Source organism: Tamandua tetradactyla, chromosome 17 (genome assembly GCF_023851605.1).
Source record: "Tamandua tetradactyla isolate mTamTet1 chromosome 17, mTamTet1.pri, whole genome shotgun sequence".
Classification (NCBI taxonomy): Eukaryota; Metazoa; Chordata; class Mammalia; order Pilosa; family Myrmecophagidae; genus Tamandua; species Tamandua tetradactyla.
The window spans coordinates 14056139-14078165 of NC_135343.1; the positions used below are offsets into that span (position 1 = coordinate 14056139).

Genomic DNA, 22027 nt, shown 5'->3' on the forward strand with positions numbered 1-22027 from the left:
GTTTCCCGACTGGGAAGCGTGCCGTCGGGGCCCGCGGGCTGTCAGGCTCCCTCTCCCTCGGGGTTTCCCTCCTGCCCTTCGTTGGCCCGGGAGCCCCTCCGGGCCCCAGCCTCCTCGGCAGCCCAGCCTCGCTGCTAGCAACGCGCTCTCCGCGCGGCGGTACCTGCGGGTGGCCGGGGAGTCCCCTCCGGAGCCAGCGCTGCGCCCCGCTGGCCGGGAATCAAGCTGTGTCAGCGCCGCCGAGGGATGCCCCCTCCGAGGGCGGGGAGCCCTCTCCAAGGCGGCGGCGCCGTCCCCCCTGAGGGGCGCGGACGCCAGGAGGAGGCGCCGGTGCGGGATGGCTCCCGGGTCCCCGGCACTCTCTCCGGCCGAGGCTCGGCGGCCGCCCAGCCGCCGTCCAGAGGCGAGAGGCAAAGTGAGAGGGTTCGGAGGCGGCGAGGAGCGAGCTCGGGGGGGCGGGGGCGGGGCCTCCCCCGCGGTCCTCCCTCCGCGCCTCCCGGCTCGGCGCGGCTCACCTCCCTCCGCGCACCTCCCTCCTCTTCCCGCCCGCGCCCGCACCTCAGCGGCTCGCTCGGGCTGGGATTCCCCGGCGCCCCGCCTTGGACCTCGGGCTCCCCGCCCCGTGACGCCGTCCTCCCGCTCCGCTCCCGCCCGCGGCCTGCAGCGTCCGGGAGGGGTCTGCGGGGCGGGGATGCGGGGAGCCGGGGACCCCGGGGGGAGGGGGGAGTAAAGCCCCGTGGCCAAGGTGCCGGCCCTCGCGTCCCGCCCCGGCCCATCTGTAAGACTTGGGCAGCCCCCACCAGCCCCGCTCCCAGCCCTTTAAACGACCCCACAAGGGAAGCGACCGGAGAGTAGGGATGGATGCAGAGGTGATAACTGGGGTGTGGGGCTTAATAAGCCAGGGTGGGGACAGATGACATTTGGAGAGCTTTTTCCAGAAACTATCCGGAGCCCAGCTCGGGTTCCAAAACCGCCCCAAAGAATTTCTCAGAGAAGCCGCTCGAGCCGCCTCTTTTCCTCCTTTCTCCGCGCGGGAGACCCACGTACCGCGTGCTCTGAGGGCGGACACGCAACCTAACCTCCAGCCTCAGTGCCGCCCGCCCGCCCGCCCGCCTGCCTGCCCTCCCGCGGAGGGCAGGCAGGCGCTGCCCCGGCTTTTGGGGGCGCCAGTCCGTAGACGACACGATTAGCTCGCCTGGACCCCCCTAGTGACTTCCGTGATGAACGGTCTGGAGAGAATCGCCGTGCGACTGGCAAGACCAGAATTTCTTGTTGCCTTCGTCTGCATCTTCCTTTTCCTAACGTCTTGATTTCTCCCGAACACCCCCGAGCCCGCTGCAGCACCGGTCCTCAGAGCATGAAGAGCCCTTCAGGTTCTGCAGAGCGAATTGCCCCGCGCTCTGCTCAATGCCCGGGAAGTGAGGTCCGCTGGGCAGGGATTACTTTAAACTGTTAGCAGCGATTCGCGCGACATCGGATCCCCGCCGCCCAGCTTGCGCCGTGCCCGCTAGAGGCGAAATAGGTGAGTTGTAAGGCAAACTATGTTAGCTGCAAAACAAACCCTGGCAGAAAAATTGAGGGTGGGGTGCTGTCATCTGATCACAGTGTAATCCGGATGGCTACTGGGAAGGGTTTTATTTTAATCATTTGTCATCATTTTGTAGGATTGCCCTGTGCCCACTAGAGGTCACCCTAAAGAGTAATTTTGCTCTCATTCTGGTGTGGATTCCAAGTGAAAGGAAGACACTTAAAAGATTGGAGTGCTCTTACAAAATAAAATCTCTCTGGGTGGTTTCCCAAAGACAGAAAATCTCTATAAGTTGTTTTTTCTCCCCAGACTTGGATAATTTATCTTAAAAATACTTGATATGGACAAACAAAACGTACTAAGGGGTTGTTTGTTAAGTACCTACTAAAACAAGGAAAACTTCCTGGAGGAAGATAGTTTCAAGGTAGAATCGAAAGAAGTAATGGTCATGAATTGGCAAAGAGAAAGAGCGGTGCATTCCAAGTAGCAAAATCTCAGAGATGTGGGAAATAAAGATCTGTTTAAAGAAAGAAATCTAGTGCATTTGCCTGGCCGAAACTGTGGGAATCTGAATTCCAGAATTTAGATTTTATCCTATTGGCAGTGGGATCCCTGAAGGTTATAACAGAAATGATTTGGTGAAAGTTTTATTTCAGGAAGATTCCTTTGCCCTTTGGGTTGTTCTAGGGGAAAAATCTGTTTCAGCAACATAGGAATATGAAGCTAGACCTGACGTCTGTTTAGATGAGGAAGACCAGTTTCTGAGAAACATTAAGACCACGGTCTTGGAAACAGATTATTGGAAATAATATGGATCATGTTATAGTGCATGAGGATAAAGAAAAGTTTGCAGGTGTTTGTGGGTGTGAGCCAAGACATGAGCCTGGCTTCACACCAATAGAAGCCAATTTCCCAGGGAGTGATTTAAAATACTTTGTGGAAGCATCACAAGCAACAACACAAAACAGCTATTGTGTTGGTTATTTGCCCCACGTTACTATATTTAATTCCTGTGCTATCTAAAATCCTTTTAAAGTCAGTTGATTGGATCAGTTGAAGAAATATCTCATTTTAAATTAAATTTGAGTTTAGAAAACAAATTAATTTGATGGCAATATGAAGTGTGCCTCCTAGGTATATTTTCATAACATTTCTTAGAGAGAGAGGCTTAAATTATTTCATTTGTTTCAAGAGTATATTACTATTTAACTTTAATATCATCCGCCGTTGTGCAGCAGCAATACTCAAATCATCTACTTAAACAAAGAAAGTACTAAGATACAGAAATGATTGGCTTGCCTCAATATGATGTGGTTTAGAAATCATTCTTCAGAGCAATTCTATTCCTTTGTACTTTGAGAAGATTGTATTGAGAGTTATTACATCTAAATTATTTTCTGGATTCTGGAAAATATTTAGGGTCTTCCTATGTAAATCTTTAGAATGCATTAGAATCTGAAGGCAACAGGCAGAGTTTTAGAGTTTGAAAGAACCTACAGATTTTTCTGGCCATGTTTTGTCAACCCATTTTAGGAAAGAGCAACAAGGTTTCTGAGAGATGGCTGGAACTTCTCTCAGAAGTTGCCCAAGGCTTGCCAACCAGCAGTGTCAGGGCAGAGAGAAGGCAAGAGCCAGGTCTTCCAGTTCCCAAACTCTCATCACTCTGCCATAACATCTCCAGGGCCTGGATTGCTGCCATGGCCTTCTGCCTGATCCCTCTGCACTCCAGGTTCTTTCCTGCCTCTCTGAATTCTATATAACACCACCATTTGTCTATTCCTTCAGTCCATTTCATCACGTTAAAAACCTACAAGGGGTGATACAAGGGTAGCTCAGTGTTAGAATTCTCACCTGTCATGCAGGAGACCTGGTTTCAATTCCCGCAGCCTGCACATGCCAAAGGGAAAAAAAAACCTGCAAGAACTACAGGTTTCTAGGACTACAAATCATCCGTAAAGAATAAAGTCCAAATTGCTTATTGGGATCCTTCTTAGGTTCAAATCCTGGCTGTGCCACTTATTTGCTAAGTGACCGTGGGCAAGTTCCTTAACCTCTTTGGGCCCCAGTTTTCTCATCCATAGACTGGAGATACTAATACCTATGCCAAAAGAGTGATGTCAGGATGACATGAGATGATGTGAAGGTGGCATAAGCTTAGTACATGGCACTGGAGAAATCTCACTTCATTTATGCTCCCATTAAGCCAAGCACACTGTGCTCATTCCTATTCCTGGGTTCTAAATAAATTCAAATTGGATAAATGAATTGATTCATCTAAAAATGTGACCAATCACAAATAAGTACCCTGAAACACCAGAAATTCAGTGAGAAGCTTGGGGCCCTCAGAGTACTGACTCTGAGTTTAACAGGCATTCTTCTCTCACTTTGCAATGAACGACTACACCTGTTCAGGGAGTCAAGCCCCCACCCATGCCCAGAAACTTTAGAAAATGAAACACCCTATGGGCACTAACAGTCCACACAGCTTGTTTATCAATTCTGGCTGCTTTAAAAGCCCTTGCTGTGCTGTGAATTCATATTTCTGAGTTTCTGAGTTTGTGTTTATATCAGATTCTTTCTCAGCATCTGCAGAATCAGTGGATACTCTAAAAAAAGAAATGGACTTCTTAAATAGAAATTTAGCCTTCCAACTTCTACTCTAATTTTATATAAGTGACAGACGTAGCCCACTATGCACAATTGCCCCTGTAGAAGATAAAACTCTTACTTTCAACAGGGCCCAGAGGTTATCCCCAAATCTCAGATAGAACTGTCATTTAAAGAGTTCTCAGATGTTCAAAATTGAAGCAGGAAGCATGGCACAATGGCCATTATTACATTGTCGGGCAACCACGCCAATGCTATGGCTTCATTAAAGGAGATGTCCTCAGAACCATCCCAGCACAGGGACCACATTCTTAGTGAGAAGCCACTATCCGCACCAACGTCCTTGTCTTTTTCTCTGCTCCAGGACACTTTATTTCCTATTCAAGCAAGAGAAACATTATCCTACTTAAATTTCCAGCTTTGAGAGAGTCACTATATAATCATTAACAGCAAAAATGTTCTGGGTACCGATTTAGTTTGCTGGGGCTGCTATGACAAATACCACATGGAGGGTTGATTTAGGGGACTGGAGTTTATTGTCTCACAGTTGTAAAGGCTAGATGTCCAGAGTCAGCGTCTCGACAGGCCATGATTTCTGCTGAAGTCTGTGGCATTCTGTTCTCAGCTTGCCACAATCTTTGGGGTTCTTTGGCTTGTGTCACTGCCTCTGTCACATGGCAGTCTGTCGTCTTGGTTTCTTCTTGTGGCTTCCTCTGACAGTGTCTGAATGTCCTCTGCCTTATAACGATTCCAGTCGTATGGAGTAAGGGCCGCCCTGATTCAATTTGGACTCATCTAAATTGATTCCATTTGGACTCATCTAAATAGGATCTTAGAAGATCCTATTCTCAACTGAATCCACAACCCTGACTCACCTTAACATATTCCAAGATATGGTTTGCAAATGGGTTCATAACCACAGGAACACAGATTAAGATCTGAACACATCTTTTGTGGGACACATGATTCCACCACCAACCAGTCCCATTACAGAGCAGCCCGTCTTCTGTTATCATCACCCACACCATACTCCTGTCCTGCTGCTGCCTTGGGATGTCCCTTCTCTCTACCATTGTGTCACCTGCTCCGTCCAAATACTAAGAGCCCTTTCTGTGTGGCACCCCGTGCTCAGCTTTCCACAAAAATGCTTTCCTTGTAGTAATTGTTCTTCTTATTAGTCCCATTTAATTGATGAGGAAATGAGGTTTCTCTAGTTAGATGAGTTGCCCAAGGTCCCACAACTAGTGAGTGAGTACAAGCACTAGTTCTGAAACCTAAATTCCGTGATGCCCTGACGCCCCCCTCCCATGATGTCTTCCTGCCAGCTCTCCCGTCTATCAAGCATCAAATACCTTACGGAGGGAGGAGCAAGTTAGGTGATACCAGAGCGAAAAAATGGACAAAACCAAAAAGGTCATTCTACAAGACCAGTGATCTTCAAAAAGTCATTTTCGTATCCTGAAATACTTCAGGAATGAAATGATATGATGTCTGATACTTTGCTTCAAAATAATCAAGGACAAAAGCAGGTGGGTGGGGTTGAGATTGACCATGAGTTAAAAACTGTTGAAGCCATGTATTAAAGGTTCATTATATTACTCTCTCCACTTTTGTATTTATTTGAAATTGTCCATATTTAAAAAGTAAAAGTAAAGTGTTATACTCTGAGCTTCCTTTAAGCTCTTTTTAAAACACAAACAAACCTACCTTTTCTTCTGAAATAATTTCAAACTTACAGGACAGTTGCAAAAATAATGCAAACTCTGTACAGAAAATTCCAATATACTCCCTCAACCTGATACCCAGATTCACCAACTTTTAATCTTTTGCCACATTTGCTATATCATTCCATTTATCTATCCATCTATCTATCTTTCTATTCTATTTTGTAAGCATTTGAGAGTCAGTTGTATATATCATGCTCCTCAAACACTTAATATTTCATGTACATTTCCTAAGAACAAAGATACTCACTTATTTAATCATCTTAATACAGTTAAGTTCAAGAAATTTAACATTGATATAAAAATTACAATCTATACTCCAGTTTCTTCATATGTCCCAATTATTTTTGCATTTTCTCCATTATTACATTGAAGTTAGGATCATGTATTGCTTTTCATTGTTACTGTCTCTTTAATCTCTCACATTTTGATTTTTTTTAATTGTGGAAACATATATAAGCATATATACATCATGAACTTTAAAATAATATCTCAGCCTCTCCCAAGCGTGCAGTTCAGTGGGATTAATCACATTCACAGTGTTGTGCTACCCTCGCCACCATCCATCACCAGAACTTTTCCAGCGCCCCAAACAGAAACCCTGTGCCCATTATGCATTAATCCTCCATTCTTCTTCTTCCCTGCCCTTGGCGACTGTCATGGTCAGGTTCACGTATCAACTTGACCAAGTGATGGTACCTTTTTGTCTGGTTGGGCAAGTGCTGGCCTGTCTGTTGGGATGAGGATATTTCATAGAATTAAATCATGATCACATCAGCTGCATCCATAGCTGATTCCATTTGTAATCAGCCAAGGGGAGCGTCTTCTGCAATGAGTGATGCTTAATCTAATCACTGGAAGCCTTTTAAGGAGGATTCAGAAAAGACAGGCTCTCTTCCTGTTTTGGCCGGTGAGCCTCTCCTGTAGACTTTGTCCAGACCTTCCATCAGAATCATCAACTTCACAGCCTGCCCTGTGGATTTTGGACTCTGCATTCCCATGGTTATGTGAGACACTTTTATAAATTTTATATTTGTGAGTGTTTCCTGTTGATTCTGTTTCTCTCAAGAATCCTAACTAATACAGCGACCCCTAATCTACTATCTGTCTCTAGGAATTTGTGTTTTCTAACTGTTTCATTTAAATAGAATCATACAATATCTGTCCCTTTGTTTCTTGACTTATTTCACTCAACATATATTCAGGCTTCATCCATGTAACAGCATGTATCAGAACTTTGTTTCTTTTTAGGGCTGAATAATATTCCACTGTGTGCATATGCCACATTTTATTTTTCCATTCCTCTGTTGGTGAACAGTTCAGATGTTTCCATATTTTGGCCATTGTGAATGATGCTGGTATGAACATTGGTGTACAAGTGTCTGTCTGAGTCTCTGCTTTCAACTCTTTTGGATGGATATGTGGAGAGAGAGAAAGGGAGAGAGAGAGAGAGAGAAGTGGGATTGCCAGGTCGTATGATTCTCTATGTTCAACTTTTTTAGGAACCTTCAAATTGTTTTCCACAGTGGCTACACCATTTTACATTCCCACCAACAATTCCTAAGGTCCATTTTTCTGCATACTGGCCAGCACCTGTTAGTTTTCATTTTGTTAATAATAGCCATTCTGATGATTGTGGAGTGGTATATCATGATTTTGATTTGCATTTCCTTGATGACTAATGGTATTAAGCATCTCTTCATGTGCTTATTGGCCATTTATATAGCTTTGAGAAATGTCTATTCAAATCCTTTGCCCATTTATATATTGAACCCTTAGAAACCCTTCTCTTTTCTTTGTCCATACTTTTTTTTAATATTTTCTTTGTGGTTACCATGGAACTTAAATATAACACCCTAATACTATAAGCTGTCATTTGGTTTCATACTAACTTAAGTTCAACAGCATATACAAACTATATACTATACCCTACCATCCCCTTCCTTTATGTAGTTCTTATCAAAGACTACATATTTACACATTATAAATTCAAAAGCATTGATTTATCATTACTTTTTTATGGATTTGCCATTTAGATCCTGTAGGAAATAAAAAGTAGAGTCACAAACCAAGAACATAATAATACTTACATTTATATTTACCCATGCCATTACCTTTACCAGAGATTCTTATTTCCCGTGTGACTTGGACCTCTTGTCTAGTGTCCTTTCCTTTCAACCAGAAGAACTCATGTTATCATTTCTTGGTATGGTGACAAACTCCCTCAGATTTTGTGTATATCTGGGAATGGTTTAATCTCTCCCTCATTTTTGAAAGGTAGTTTTTTGAAAGGATATAGAATTCTTTGTTGACACTTTTGTCCTTTTAGCACTTTCAATATGTCTTCCCACTGCATTCTTGACCCTGTGGTTTCCGGTGAAAAATCCACTTTACGTCGTATTGAGAAACCTTTGTGTGTGACATGTTTGCTCTCTCTTACAGCTGTCAGAATTCTTCCTTTATCTTTGGCATTTGAAAGCTGACTGTGATATGTCTTGGTATACGTCTATTTAAGCTTATCGTGCTTGGTGTTAACTGAGCATCTTAAATGTGTATTCTTATATCTTTCATTATATTTAGGACATTTTCAGTCATTATTTCTTTGAATATTTTCTCTGTCCTTTTCTCTCTTTTGGGACTTCCACAGTGTGTATATTGATAGGCTTGATGGTGTCCCTCAAGTTCCTCAGGCTCTGTTCACTTTTCTTCATTCTTTCTTCTTTCTTGTCCCCAGACTGGATCATTTTAAATGTCTTACCTTGAAGTTCACTGATTTTTTTCCTCTGTCAACTCCAGTCTGATGTTGAACCCCTCTAGGGTTTAATTACTATGGTCTTCAGCTCTGATTGTTCCTTTTCCTGATTACCATCTCTCTATTGATATTCTTTTTGTGTTATCTGTCATTTTCCTGGTTTCCTTTAGTTCTTTCTCCACATTTTCCTTCAACTCTTAAGCATTTTAAGGCTATTTTTTTTAGCCTTTGTCTGTTATGTCCAAACTCCGGTCTTCCTCATTGATGGTTTCTAATTCTTCATACAGCTCATTTGCACAAGCCATTGTTTCCTGTGTGTTTTTATGTTTTGTAATATTTTGTTTTAATCTGGATATTTTATACACAATATGTCATCAAATTTAGGCAGTGTGGCATCTGTTCCTTAAACATGTATCCAACTAGTGTTAGATATCTGTTCCTTAAACATGTATCCAGCTAGACAGAGATATCTTTGAATTCCAGGAGCTAACAAAGGGAAGAAGGGAGGGAGTAAGGGTCTTAGGACCGTGTGTGCATGCAGAACAAGACGCATGTGCAGTGAGACTGGGGAGGACTCCATGCTTCTGCTCAGGCTAGTCTCTAAACTCACTGTTAGGACAGCTAAGCTCTGAAGAATACTCATACAGGAAAAGCTGCAAGACTGGGAAAGTGTTTTCCTTTCCTTCCTTCCTTCCTCTCTCCTTTCCTTCCTTCCTTCCTTCCTTCTTTCCTCCTTCCCTTACTCTTAACATATGATCATTCTGTTCTACATATATAATCAGTAATTCACAATATCATCACATAGTTGCATATTCATCATCATCATGATCATTTCTTAGAACATTTGCATCAATTCAGAAAAAGAAATGAAAAGACAACAGAAAAAAATTCATACATACCATACCCCACCCCTCCCTTTCATTGATCACTAACATTTCAATCTAAATTTATTTTAACATTTGTTCCCCCTATTATTTATTTTTATTCCGTATGTTTTACTCATCTTTTGATAAGGTACATAAAAGGAGCATCAGACACAAGGTTTTCACAATTACACAGTCACATTGTGAAAGCTATATCATTATGCAATCATCTTCAAGAAACATGGCTACTGGAACACAGCTCAACATTTTCAGGCAGTTCCCTCCAGCCTCTCCATTACATCTTGACTAACAAGGTGATATCTATTTAATGCGTAACAATAACCTCCAGGGTAACCTCTCCACTCTGTTTGGAATCTCTCAGCCATTGACACTTTATTTTCTCTCATTTCACTCTTACCACAAAGGGGCACATTTAAGGAGTACTGTGTTGTTTGCAATAACAAAGGTCTAGAAACAATTTTAATGCCCCAAATTAGGAGATTGGCTATTTAAATAATAGCACGTCCATGAATCTAATGCTGTTAATCATATAGGCACATATAGAACCATTTCTAAGCCAGATTGCTGAACAAAAAAGCTAGATCCTGCACTATCAGCTACATTGTTCCCTCTTCATATATATATGTATGTGTGTGTGTGTGTGTATGTGTACACACACAGGTACACATACACACGTATGTGAAAAAGTTTCTGAAAGAAAACATAAAATACAGTCATTGGGGGTTGCTTTTGTTCAGAGACTACAGAAGGCTAGGGTGGATATGAACCCTACTTGTTATTGGTTTTATAAACCTTTTTTCCTTTTTTAACCTGTGCAAGGATTATCGTTTCCATTAGAAACAAAACAAAATAACAGCTAGTTTTTTGTTGTGTCCCGTGTCCCCTTCAACTGAGATCTGTCTGAGGCCATGTCGCCTGCTGCTCCCTCTGCCTGAAATACTCCATTACAGAGCATTACATGGCTGACTCCATCTTGTCAATCAAATCTCAATTCAAATGTCACTTCTCAGAGAGCTTTCCATGACCACCCATTCTAGCATATTAACCTGTGTTTATTTTCAATTTTTTATGATTATAAAAAAAAAATCATCTTGCTCATTCACTTGTTACTTCTTCTTCATCCATCTCCCACCAGCCTCTGTCTCTCTGCCCTTGAAAGCAAAGACCTTGGGGCTAGTTTCCAGCTGTCTGCTCAGCTTCTAGACCAGTGCCTGGCTCCACTGTCAAAATTCAATAATTATTTGTTAAGTGAAGGGCTGAATGACTATGTTGTTCTAACTAATGTTCTCTGAATGCTGAACTGGCAGTACCGCTGTGTACATAAAGTGAGGCTGGAAATGACCAACTCTGGAAAACTAGGCTCTGTCTGAAAAAACTACTTCATTTTTGTTAAATAGTTGACATACTGACAGAGAAGATTTTGGCATTGCTCTACCCCTGTACCTACAATGTATGCCAGCGTCCTGGCATTTAAAAGCACTACAGAAGTTCTGCTCATTTCGCAGGCCCCAACCCTGGGTCAGTGAGGACAAAATCATTCCTTACCTAGCAGATGCTTTAGTCAGGAAAGTTCTTGGAATCAGGTCCAGTTGTGTCTGGTTGCATCATACAGCTATACCTGTCCCTGGAGGAAGGAGATAATATGGAAACAGTAACGGACTGCAAGGGAGGAAAAAAGCTATCCACCATTGACTGGTACACTTCAAATGGGTGAAATATATAGCATGTGGATTATATCTCAGTAGAACTGTTGTTAAAAAAAAAACAAGGTTGTGTCTGAAGAGGATTGGATGTGGATCCAGGAGGATCCTGTCTTAGGTTCAGGAATTACAGAAAATATGGAAAGACATTTAGGAGGCTGTTGCCGTGGTAGTAAATTGACACCACAGAGACTCGACTCCCTGATTGGCCAATCGAGAACAGTCGGAGAAGCTTTTCCAGCAAAACAGGTCTTGGACCCAGGCAGGAAAGTAGGGGGAGAGCTAGGCTGGGAGAGAGGGATTTACCCACTCTGCCCATTATCACATCACAGCGTATACTTCCAACAGCCTGAGAGAGATGCTACTCAGAAGAAGAATCAAAGACATTTTCAAAGTGAATGAAATTTCCCCACAGCGTTCTCTCCATTCTACAAAGAGGAGAGCCGCCTTTATCAACATTAATGAACCAAAATTAACTAGTTTAGGAATCAGCTATAAAAACCACGCGCCGTTCTTACCCTTCTAAAAATCTATTTCCTGGGCACACAATTCCTTCCCTCCAACCCCCTTCACCCAGTGCTATTATTTCAGCCTCAGAGGAAAGACTGGAGCGGAGATTGACTAAAGCCAAGCTTATGGCATTCCTGGAAATAATCTTCTCATTCGAGATGCGACCAAAATAGCAGTGGTTCAGCACTTAATAATTGATAAACTCTTCAACGGCAATTGCATTTTTCTCCAAAGTGCAGGATTTAAAATACAGACTATTTTTTCAGCAGTTCTTAACTGGAGATGAAACTAGAATCATCCAATTCTGATGTGTGATCCCATTACCTCTCCATGTCAAAACTCCCAGGCATGTGTCTCAGTTTTCCCTCCAGCATATGTTCTCACAGGTCAGCAAAAAAAAAGCTCTCAGTGGAAAGCTGAGAGATTCAGCAATCTGGTAGATTTGCAGTTTTAAAAGGAGGTTTCAGGCAGATGCAATTAGGTTGGTGCAACCCTGTCTCAGGCCTGGGTCAGAGACAGAGCCTATGGCTCAGCAAAAAAAAAAAAAAAAAAAGAAATGATGAAAGGGGTGTCCAGTGCAGGATTTTAGGATTCCTTTCCCAGGGTCATAACTCCATGCAGCCATATGCCAAGCAACATCACATTTCATCCCAAGGAGCCTTGCCCTCTGCTAAATGTTTGCTAGTACTTTAGGTTTTCCAAGTAGGAGTTATCTTTTCCAGAGGAAAGTAATCACAAGCAAAAATCTTTGTAGCAAAGGACACTGAGAAGCTTTTTATACCTTTCACTGGCTTCCATTGTGATGGATGAAACTGCAGGGACAATTAGAGCAAATGGCAGTGTAAATGGCTGAGGAAAATAGACTCACAAAGTTTCCTTTGATGATGCCAAGACATTCTCTTCTCTAGATACAGTGTGTGTTTAACTCAGTGTCAAGGGATTAGCACTCAGTGCCTGTACCAGTGGTTTATCTCAATAGCAATAGATACTTATCATGGAAAGGGACAAATTGTGAACATAACTTTCATTGAATCAGCATTCAACAAGCCTTTCAATTTTCAGTTCATTGTGTTTTCACCCCAGTAACCAATTTGAGTGATATTTATATTCTGTATGGTTTTAAACATAGCTGCGACTTCCAGGAAGATGGCCGAATAGAGTAGTTTAAGATTAGCCCTGCTCCACAGAAAAGTTAGAGGAGGGACAGGAGGGCAATTTAAGGCAGCAAGTCAGGAGTGCGGCTGACCTGGGAGTGCCTTCTGCACCACATGGGGCAGCCCTGGTTGCAGAGGCTGAGGAACTGAGAGGCAGAAAGCTGGAGCCTGGCACAGAAGCGTGGAACCATGGAGCCCGCAGGAGTGCACGGACAGAAACACAGGACTAGGAAGTAAACCAGGCTGTATTCCTTGAGCGCAATACTTTCACCAGCACAACCCTGTGACCGGCGACTCACCCCACACCCCACACACCCAAACCCCCTTACCCGCTCCCATTCCCTGCGCTCCAGGCGCCGCCCCCACTCCACCAGCCCCCAGTGCACGTACCTGCCCCACACCCTACCCCAAGTGCAGCCCAATTCACCTCTCCTGCACACCTCCCAAACACTACCTCCCCCTCCCTGATCCCTACAGGCTGTTGCCAGTGCATAAAGGCTGCAGCCACTAACCTCCATACCTAGGTTACCTCTGTCCCCTGCCCAGAGTGGCACACAGCCTCACTCCACCCTCCCTGAGCACAGCACATTCATTTATGGCACTCCCAGGCCCACCCATATACACAGGCCCCCCAGTCATGTCATTCAGCTCTGGGAACTACACTTTACAGCAGTCCTAGAACCTGGCCCTCAGCCTCCCTTCCCAGCTCTGAGAAAGTGCTGACCTGCACAGCCGGGTCACATCTGCCCCCAATCCATGAAGGCATAACACCAACCTGCTGCCAGAGCTCCACACATGTGCACAAAGGACCCCGTGCCTTAGACCAGTGCACACAAGGGTTATGCCCCCCCCAGACCGGTGCACCCACACAGGTACATCCTCCCTGGCTGCTGGGTGTCCACGTTCACAAGCATCAGTGTAAAATCCCCAACCTGGACCTATCCCTGCCCTGAAACAAATCACCACACTGAGTGCCCCACCTGGTACCCTGCTTCCTCCTGTGCAACCATCCCACAAACACAAAGCCTTAGACTACTGAAAGAAATCAATTCTAAAAGTAAATCAATCAAGATATTTACATGCCACGAAGACAGCAGAAGATCGCTAAGCATATCACAATGCAGACAGATACAGCACTGCCTCATGACCAAATTAAAACACCAGAGGAGACACAGACGTTGGAACAACTAATCAAAGATGTTCATACAACTCTGCTTAATAAAATAAATGGGATAGCAAATGACGTAAAGGAGATCAAGAAGACAGTAGGAAAGCATGAAGAGGAATTTGAAAGAATAAATAGAAAAATATTTATTTTTTTCTGAAGAAACAGAAGAAAGACTAAGTGATGCAGAGGACAGGATAATTGATTTCAAAGACTCAAAACAGCAAATGGCAAAAAGGCTGGGAAAAATTGATTTGGACCTCAGGGAAATGATAGACAAAACAACGTGCACAAATATAAGAATCACTGCTTTCCGAGAAGGAGAAGAGAGAAGTAAAGGGCTAGAAAGAGTAGTTGAGGATGTAATGGGGAAAGCTTTCCAACCCTCATAAAGGACATGAATATACAAGTCAAAGAAGCGCAACGAACTCCAAACAGAATTAATCCAAATAGGCCTTCCCCAAGGCACATACTAATCAGTCTGTCAAATGTTGAAGAGAAACAGAAAATCCTGAAAGCAACAAGAGAAAATCAATCTACTACATACAAGGGAAACCAAAAAGACTGAGTTCAAATTACTCAGCTAGCACCCTGGAGGCGAGAAGGCAGTGGTATGATATATTCGAGATCCTGAAAGCGAAAGATTTTCAGCCAAGAATTCTGTGCCCAGCCAAATTGTTCTTCAAAATTGAGGGAGAGATTAAAGTTTTCACAGACAAAGAAGTCCTGAAAGAATTTGTCAACAAGAGATTGGCTCTACAAGAAATACTAAAAGGAGTTCTGCTGGCTGGAAAAAAAAAAAAAAGACAGGAGAGGGTGCATGGGTGGTTCAGTGGTAGAATGCTCACCTTTCATGCAGGCAACCTGGGTTCAATTCCCAGATCATACACCCAAAAAAAAAAAAAAAAAAGAGACAGGAGAGGGAGGTCTGGAGGAAGGCACAGAATTGAAGACTACCGCTATGGGTAACTTAAAGAATACAAATAGAGAAAGGGGAAAGAATATATAGATCTGACAAATAAAATTTAAAAAAATAAGGTGGTGGAATCAAGAAACGCATTTTCAGTAATAACGTTGAATGTTAACTGACTAAACTGACCAATTAAAAGATACAGATTGGCGGAATGGTTGAAGAAACATAGTCCAGCTATATGCTGCTTACAAGAGACTCATCTTAGACACAAGGATACAAATAGATTGAAAGTGAAAGGATGGAAAAAGATTTTCTATGCAAGTTGTAAACAAAAGAAAGCAGGAGTAACTATACTAATATCAGACAAAATAGACTTTAAATGTAAAGATATCATAAGAGACAAAGAGGGCAGGCCACGGTGGCTCAGCAGGCAGAGTGCTCACCTGAGATGCCAGAGGACCTGGGTTCAATTCCCGGTGCCTGCGCATGTTAAAAAAAAAAAAAAGATATCATAAGAGACAAAGAAGGACATTATATACTAATTAAAGGGTCAGTTCACCAAGAAGATATAATAATCATAAATGCTTATGCCCCCAATCAAGGAGCTCCAAAGTGCATGAGACAGACATTGGCAAAACTGAAGGGAGCAATAGATGTTTTAACAATAATAGTAGGAGACCTCAATACACCATTCTCCTCTATAGATAGAACAACCAGACATAAAAACAACAAGGAAATACAGACGTTAAATAACTCGATGAATGAATTAGACCTAACAGACATCTATAGGTCATTGCACCCCAAAGCACAAGGATATACATATTTCTCTAGTGCTCATAGAACATTCTCCAGGATAGATCATATGTTGGGGCACCAAACTGGTCTTTATAAATTTTAAAACATTGAAATTATTCAAAGCACTTTCTCTGATCACAATGGGATGAAGCTGGATCTCAATAACCACCAAAGAACAAGAACATTCACAAATATATGGAGATTAAATAACACACTCTTAAACAACCAGTGGGTAAAAGAAGAAATTGCTAGAGAAATCAGTACCTATCTGAAGATGAATGAAAATGAGAATTTAATGTATCAGAACTTCTGGGATGTGGCAAAGGCTGTACTGAGAGGGAAATTTATTGCCTTAAATGCCTATATTAAAAAACAAGAAAGAGCAAAAATCAAGGACTTAACAGCAAACCTGGAGGAACTTGAGAAAGAACAGCAAACTAACCCCAAAACAAATAGGAGAAGAGAAATAACAAAGATTAAAGCAGAGATAAATGAATGGGAGAACAAAAGAACAATAGACAGAATCAATAAAACCAAAAGTTGGTTAATCAACAAAATTGATGGGCCATTAGCAAGACTGACAAAGAAAAAAAGAAAGAGGAGGCAAAAAACGAAATCAGAAATGAGAAGGGGAGCATTAACCACAGACCTTGAAGAAATAAAAGAAATCATAAGAGAATACTATCCACAACTATACACCAACAAACTAGACAACTTAGATGAAATGGATAAATTCCTGGAGACACACAAACAAGCTGCATTGACTCAGGAAGAAATAGAAGATCTCAACAAATCAATCACAACTAAAAGATGCAATCAGTCATCAAAAATCTTCCTATAAAGAAAAACCCAGGACCAGATAGCTTTACAGGGAAATTTTATCAAACATTCCATAAAGAACTAACACCAATCCTGCTAAAATTTTTCCAAAAAACTGAGGGAAAAGGAACTGTAACTAACTCATTTTATGAAGCTAATATCATTTTAATGCCAGAACTGGGTAAAGATGCTATAAGAAAGGAAAACTACAGGCCACTCTTCCTAATGAACATAGATGCAAAAATTCTCAATAAAATATTAGCAAATCGAATCTAACAGCACATTAAAAGAATTATACACCATGACCAAGTGGGGTTTATCCCAGGAATGCAAAGATGGTTCAACACAAGAAAATCAATTAATGTAATACAGCACATTAACAAATCAAAAGGGAAAAATTACATGATCATCTCGATTGATGCTGAAGAGCATTCGATAAAATTCAGCATCCTTTTCTGATAAAAACACTCCAAAAGATAGGAATCAAAGGTAACTACCTCAATATCATAAAGGGAATATATGAAAAAAACAATAGCCAGCATCGTACTCAATGGAGAGAGACTGAAAGCCTTCCCCCTAAGATTGGGGGAAGTGGGGATGCCACTGTCATCACTATTATTCGATATTGTGCCAGAAGTTCTAGCTAGAGCAATCAGGCAGGACAAAGAAATAAAAGGCATCCAAATTGGAAAGGAAGAAATAAGACTCATTATTTGCAGATGATATGATACTATACTTGGAAGATCCTGAGAAATCTACAGCAAAGTTACCTGAGCTAATAAATTCAGCAAGGTGGCAGGATATAAAATTAATGTGCAAAAATCAGTAATGCTTCTATACACAAGAAATGACCTAGCTGAGGAGTCAGTTAAGGAAAAATTCCAATCAAAATAACAACTAAAAGAATCAAATACTTAGGAATGAACTTAACTAGGGATGTAAAGGACTTGTACACAGAAAACTGTATAACATTGCTAAAAGAAGTCAAAGGAGATCTAAATAGGTGGAAAGACATTCCCTGCTCATGGATAGGAAGGCTAGGTATAGTTAAGATGTCAGTTCTCCCCAAATTGATCTACAGATTCAACACAGTACCAATCAAAATTCCAGCAACCTACTTTGAAGATTTGGAAAAGCTTATAATCAAATACATCTGGAAGGGAAAGAGACTCCAAATAGCTAACAGCATCTTAAAAAAGAAGAATGAAGTGGGAGGATTAACACTCCCTGACTTTAAAGCCTATTATAAAGCCACAGGGGTCAAAACAACATGGTAGGAGGAGGGGCCAAGATGGCAATGTGCGTGTTTTAGTTCGTCCCCCAGAACAACTACTAAATAACCAGAAACAGTACAGAACAGCTCCTGGAGCCACGATAGTGACCAGACACACAGTGTACCCCAGTCTGGACCAGCTGGACCAGCTGCAAGTCTCCCCAGAACCATGAGTTCCACAGGCGGCTTCCCAGAGGGAAAGGAAAGACGCTCTAACAGTAGCAGGGACTGAGTCCAACCAAACATCAATTGTGGCATTAATAAACAAATTCTGATTACTAAAAATAGGCCGCCAGCTCAGGTGAACCTGGTCAAGGCAGAGGTCACTTATTGGGCTAACTGAAAAAGAGGAAAGGGGACGAAACGGAGGTTTTTGTGGCTGTCTCTACAGAGGCTTGGCTGCCTCTGGATTCAGTGGCGGGACTACTCGGGCTGCAACTGCCCCAGGCATAGGCAGAAACGGACTGCTTTCAGGGCTGTCTCCTGCCTGTGCCTTCCCCAGGGAAGGGGTGAAGCCCAACTCAGGTGGAATACCTCTCTCAAGGAATTCAGAACCCAGGGCTTGGCAATTTGAAGCCATTAAAACCAGCCTACAATCTCTCCTCTGTCTCCACCACACCTCCAGCTGGGAGAGCCTTCCAAAGTTAAAGGAGCCACAACATCTTTTGCTGGTGGGACCTGCAGGCAGACAAGTGCCACATACTGGGCAAGATAAGAAAAACAGAGCCCAGAGACTTCACAGGAAAGTCTTTTAACTGCTGGGTCTCACCCTCAGGGAAAACTGACGCAGGAGACTCCTTCCTCCTGATAGGAGGCCAGTTTAGTCCGGGAAAACCCGGCTGGAGTCTGTAATACCTATGTAGACCCTCCTATGGGTGGGAATGGAAAAGGCACCTTACAAGCAGGGCAAGAAACAAGAAAACAAGGACTGAAAAATTATCCTCTGTTAAACAAAACCTAAGCTAGAGGCCTGGAAAAAGCTGAAATGAAGGTTAAAGAATAGATAGACAACAAACTCATCTAGTAAGAAAACCCTAGGTAAGAGAAGTGAAAGCAATCTCCAGAATAAACTAAATAAGGTAATTAAATGTCTAGATGCCAGCAAAAAATAACAGATCACAGCAGGAAAATTGAAGATATGGCCCAGTCAAAGGAACAAACCAATAGTTCAAATGAGATACAGGAGCTGAAACAATTAATTCAGAATATACAAACAGACATGGAAAACCTCACCAAAAACCAAATCAACAAATTGAGGGAGGACGTGAAGAAGGCAAGGAATGAACAAAAAGAAGAAATTGAAAGTCTGAAAACACAAATCACAGAACTTATAGGAATGAAAGGTACAGTAGAAGAGATGAAAAAAACAATGGAAACCTGCAAGGGTAGATTTCAAGAGACAGAGGTTAGAATTAGTGAACTGGAGGATGGAACATCTGAAATCCGAAAAGAAACAGAAACTATAGGGGAAAAAATGGAAAAATATGAGCAGGGACTCAGGAAATTGAATGATAATATGAAGCGCAAAAATATACGTGTTGTGAGTGTCCCAGAAGGAGAAGAAAAGGGAAAAGGAGGAGAAAAACTAATGGAAGAGATTATCACTGAAAATTTCCCAACTCTTATGAAAGACCTAAAATTACAGATCCAAGAACTGCAGCGCACCCCAAAGAGAAGAGATCCAAATAGATGTTCTCCAAAACACTTACTAGTCAGAATGTCAGAGGTCAAAGAGAAAGAGAGGATCTTGAAAGCAGCCAGAGAAAAACAATCCATCACATACAAGGGAAACCCAATAAGACTATGTGTAGATTTCTCAGCAGAAACCATGGAGGTGAGAAGACAGTGGGATGATATATTTAAATTACTAAAAGAGAAAAATTGCCAACCAAGAATTCTATACCCAGCAAAATTGTCCTTCAAAAATGAGGGAGGGTGGTTCAGCGGCAGGAACGCTTGCCTGCCATGCCCGAGGACCTGGGTTTGATTCCCGGTGCCTGCCCATGTTAAAAAAAAAAAAAAGTGAGGGAGAAATTAAAACATTTTCAGACAAAAAATCACTGAGAGAATTTGTGACCAAGAGACCAGCTCTGCAAGAAATACTAAAGGAAGCACTAGAGACAGATGCGAAAAGACAGAAGAGAGAGATGTGTGGAGAAGAGTGTAGAAAGAAGGGAAATTTAGATATGACATATAAAATACAGAAGACAAGGTGGGAGAAGAAAATACTACCCGTACAGTAATAACACTAAATGTTAATGGATTGAACTCCCCAATAAAAAAGACATAGACTGGCAGAATGGATTAAAAAACAGGATCCTTCTATATGCTGTCCACAGGAAACACATCTTAGATCCAAAGATAAACATAGGATGAAAGTGAAACGTTGGGAAAAGATATTCCACACAAATAACAACCAGAAAAAGAGCAGAAGTAGCTATTTTAATATCCAACAAATTAGACTTCAAATGTAAAACAGTTAAAAGAGACAAAGAAGGATACTATGTACTAATAAAAGGAACAATTCAACAAGAAGTCATAACAATCATAAATATTTATGCACCGAACCAGAATGCCCCAAAATATGTGAGGCAAACACTGCAAACACTGAAAAGGGAAATAGACACATCTACCATAATAGTTGAAGACTTAAATTCCCCACTCTCATCAATGGACAGAACATCTAGACAGAGGATCACTAAAGAAACAGAGAAGTTGAATATTAAAATAAATGAGCTGGACTTAACAGATATTTATAGGACATTACATGCCACAGCAGCAGGATACACCTTTTTTCTCAAGTGGTCATGGATCATTCTCAAAGATAGACCATATGCTGGGTCACAAAGCAAGTCTCAACAAATTTAAAAAGATTGAAATCATACACAACACTTTCTCAGATCATAAAGGAATGAAGTTGGAAATCAATAACAGGCAGAGCACCAGAAAATTCGCAAATACGTGGAGGCTCAACAACACACTCTTAAACAACCAGTGGGTCAAGGAAGAAGTTACAAGAGAAATCAGTAAATATCTCGAGGCGAATGAAAATGAAAACACAACATATCAAAACTTATGGGATGCAGCAAAGGCAGTGCTAAGAGGGAAACTTATTGCCCTAAATGCCTATATCAAAAAAGAAGAAAGGGCAAAAATTTGGGGATTAACTGTCCACTTAGAAGAACTGGAGAAAGAACAGCAAACTAACCCCAAAGCAAGCAAAAGGAAAGAAATAACAAAGATTAGAGCACAAATAAATGAAATTGAGAACATGAAAACAATTGAGAATATCAATAAAACCAGAAGTTTGTTCTATGAGAAAATCAATAAAATTGATGGGTCCTTAGCAAGATTGACAAAAAGAAGAATAGAGAGGATGCAAATAAATAAGATCAGAAATGGAAGAGGAGACATAACCACTGACCCCACAGAAATAAAGGAGGTAATAACAGGATATTATGAACAACTTTATGCCAATAAATACAACAATGTAGATGAAATGGACAACTTCCTAGAAAGGTATGAACAACCAACTTTGACTCAAGATGAAATAGATGACCTCAACAAACCAAGCACAAGTAAAGAAATTGAATTAGTCATTAAAAAGTTCCCAAAAAGAAAAGTCCAGAACCAGACGTCTTCACATGTGAATTCTACCAAACATTCCAGAAAGAAATAGTACCTATCCTGCTCAAACTCTTCAAAAAAATTGAAGTGGAGGGAAAGCTACCTAATTCATTCTATGAAGCCAACATCACCCTCATACCAAAACCAGACAAAGATACTACAAAAAAATAAAACTACAACAAAAACTCAGAAATGGACAGCACAATGCTACCTAATTGTAATGTAATTATGTTACAACATTGAATGAAGCTGCATGTGAGGTATAGTTTTTTTTATTTTTATTTTTTCTCTCTATTATCGTTTTATTTCTTTTTCTATTGTCTTTTTATTTCTTTTTCTAAATCGATGCAAATGTACTAAGAAATGATGAATATGCAACTATGTGATGATATTAAGAATTCTGATTGTATATGTAGAATGGAATGATTTCTAAATGTTTTGTTAGTTAATTTTTTTAATTAATAAATAAATAAAACTACAGACCAATCTCTCTAATGAATATAGATGCAAAAATCCTCAACAAAATTCTAGTAAATCGAATCCAGCAACACATTAGAAGAATTATACATCGTGACC

General features: G+C 41.5%; 1 protein-coding gene across 1 annotated transcript in view; it reads right to left on the reverse strand.

Moving 5' to 3' along the window:
• Positions 1-22027, reverse strand: part of KCNG3 (potassium voltage-gated channel modifier subfamily G member 3) — a 110264-nt gene that overhangs the window by 81643 nt on the left and 6594 nt on the right. The window contains exon 2 of the transcript XR_013164638.1: positions 11041-11119. The gene's annotated coding sequence lies outside the window, so the exon portion shown is untranslated. The remainder of the gene's footprint in view (positions 1-11040; positions 11120-22027) is intronic.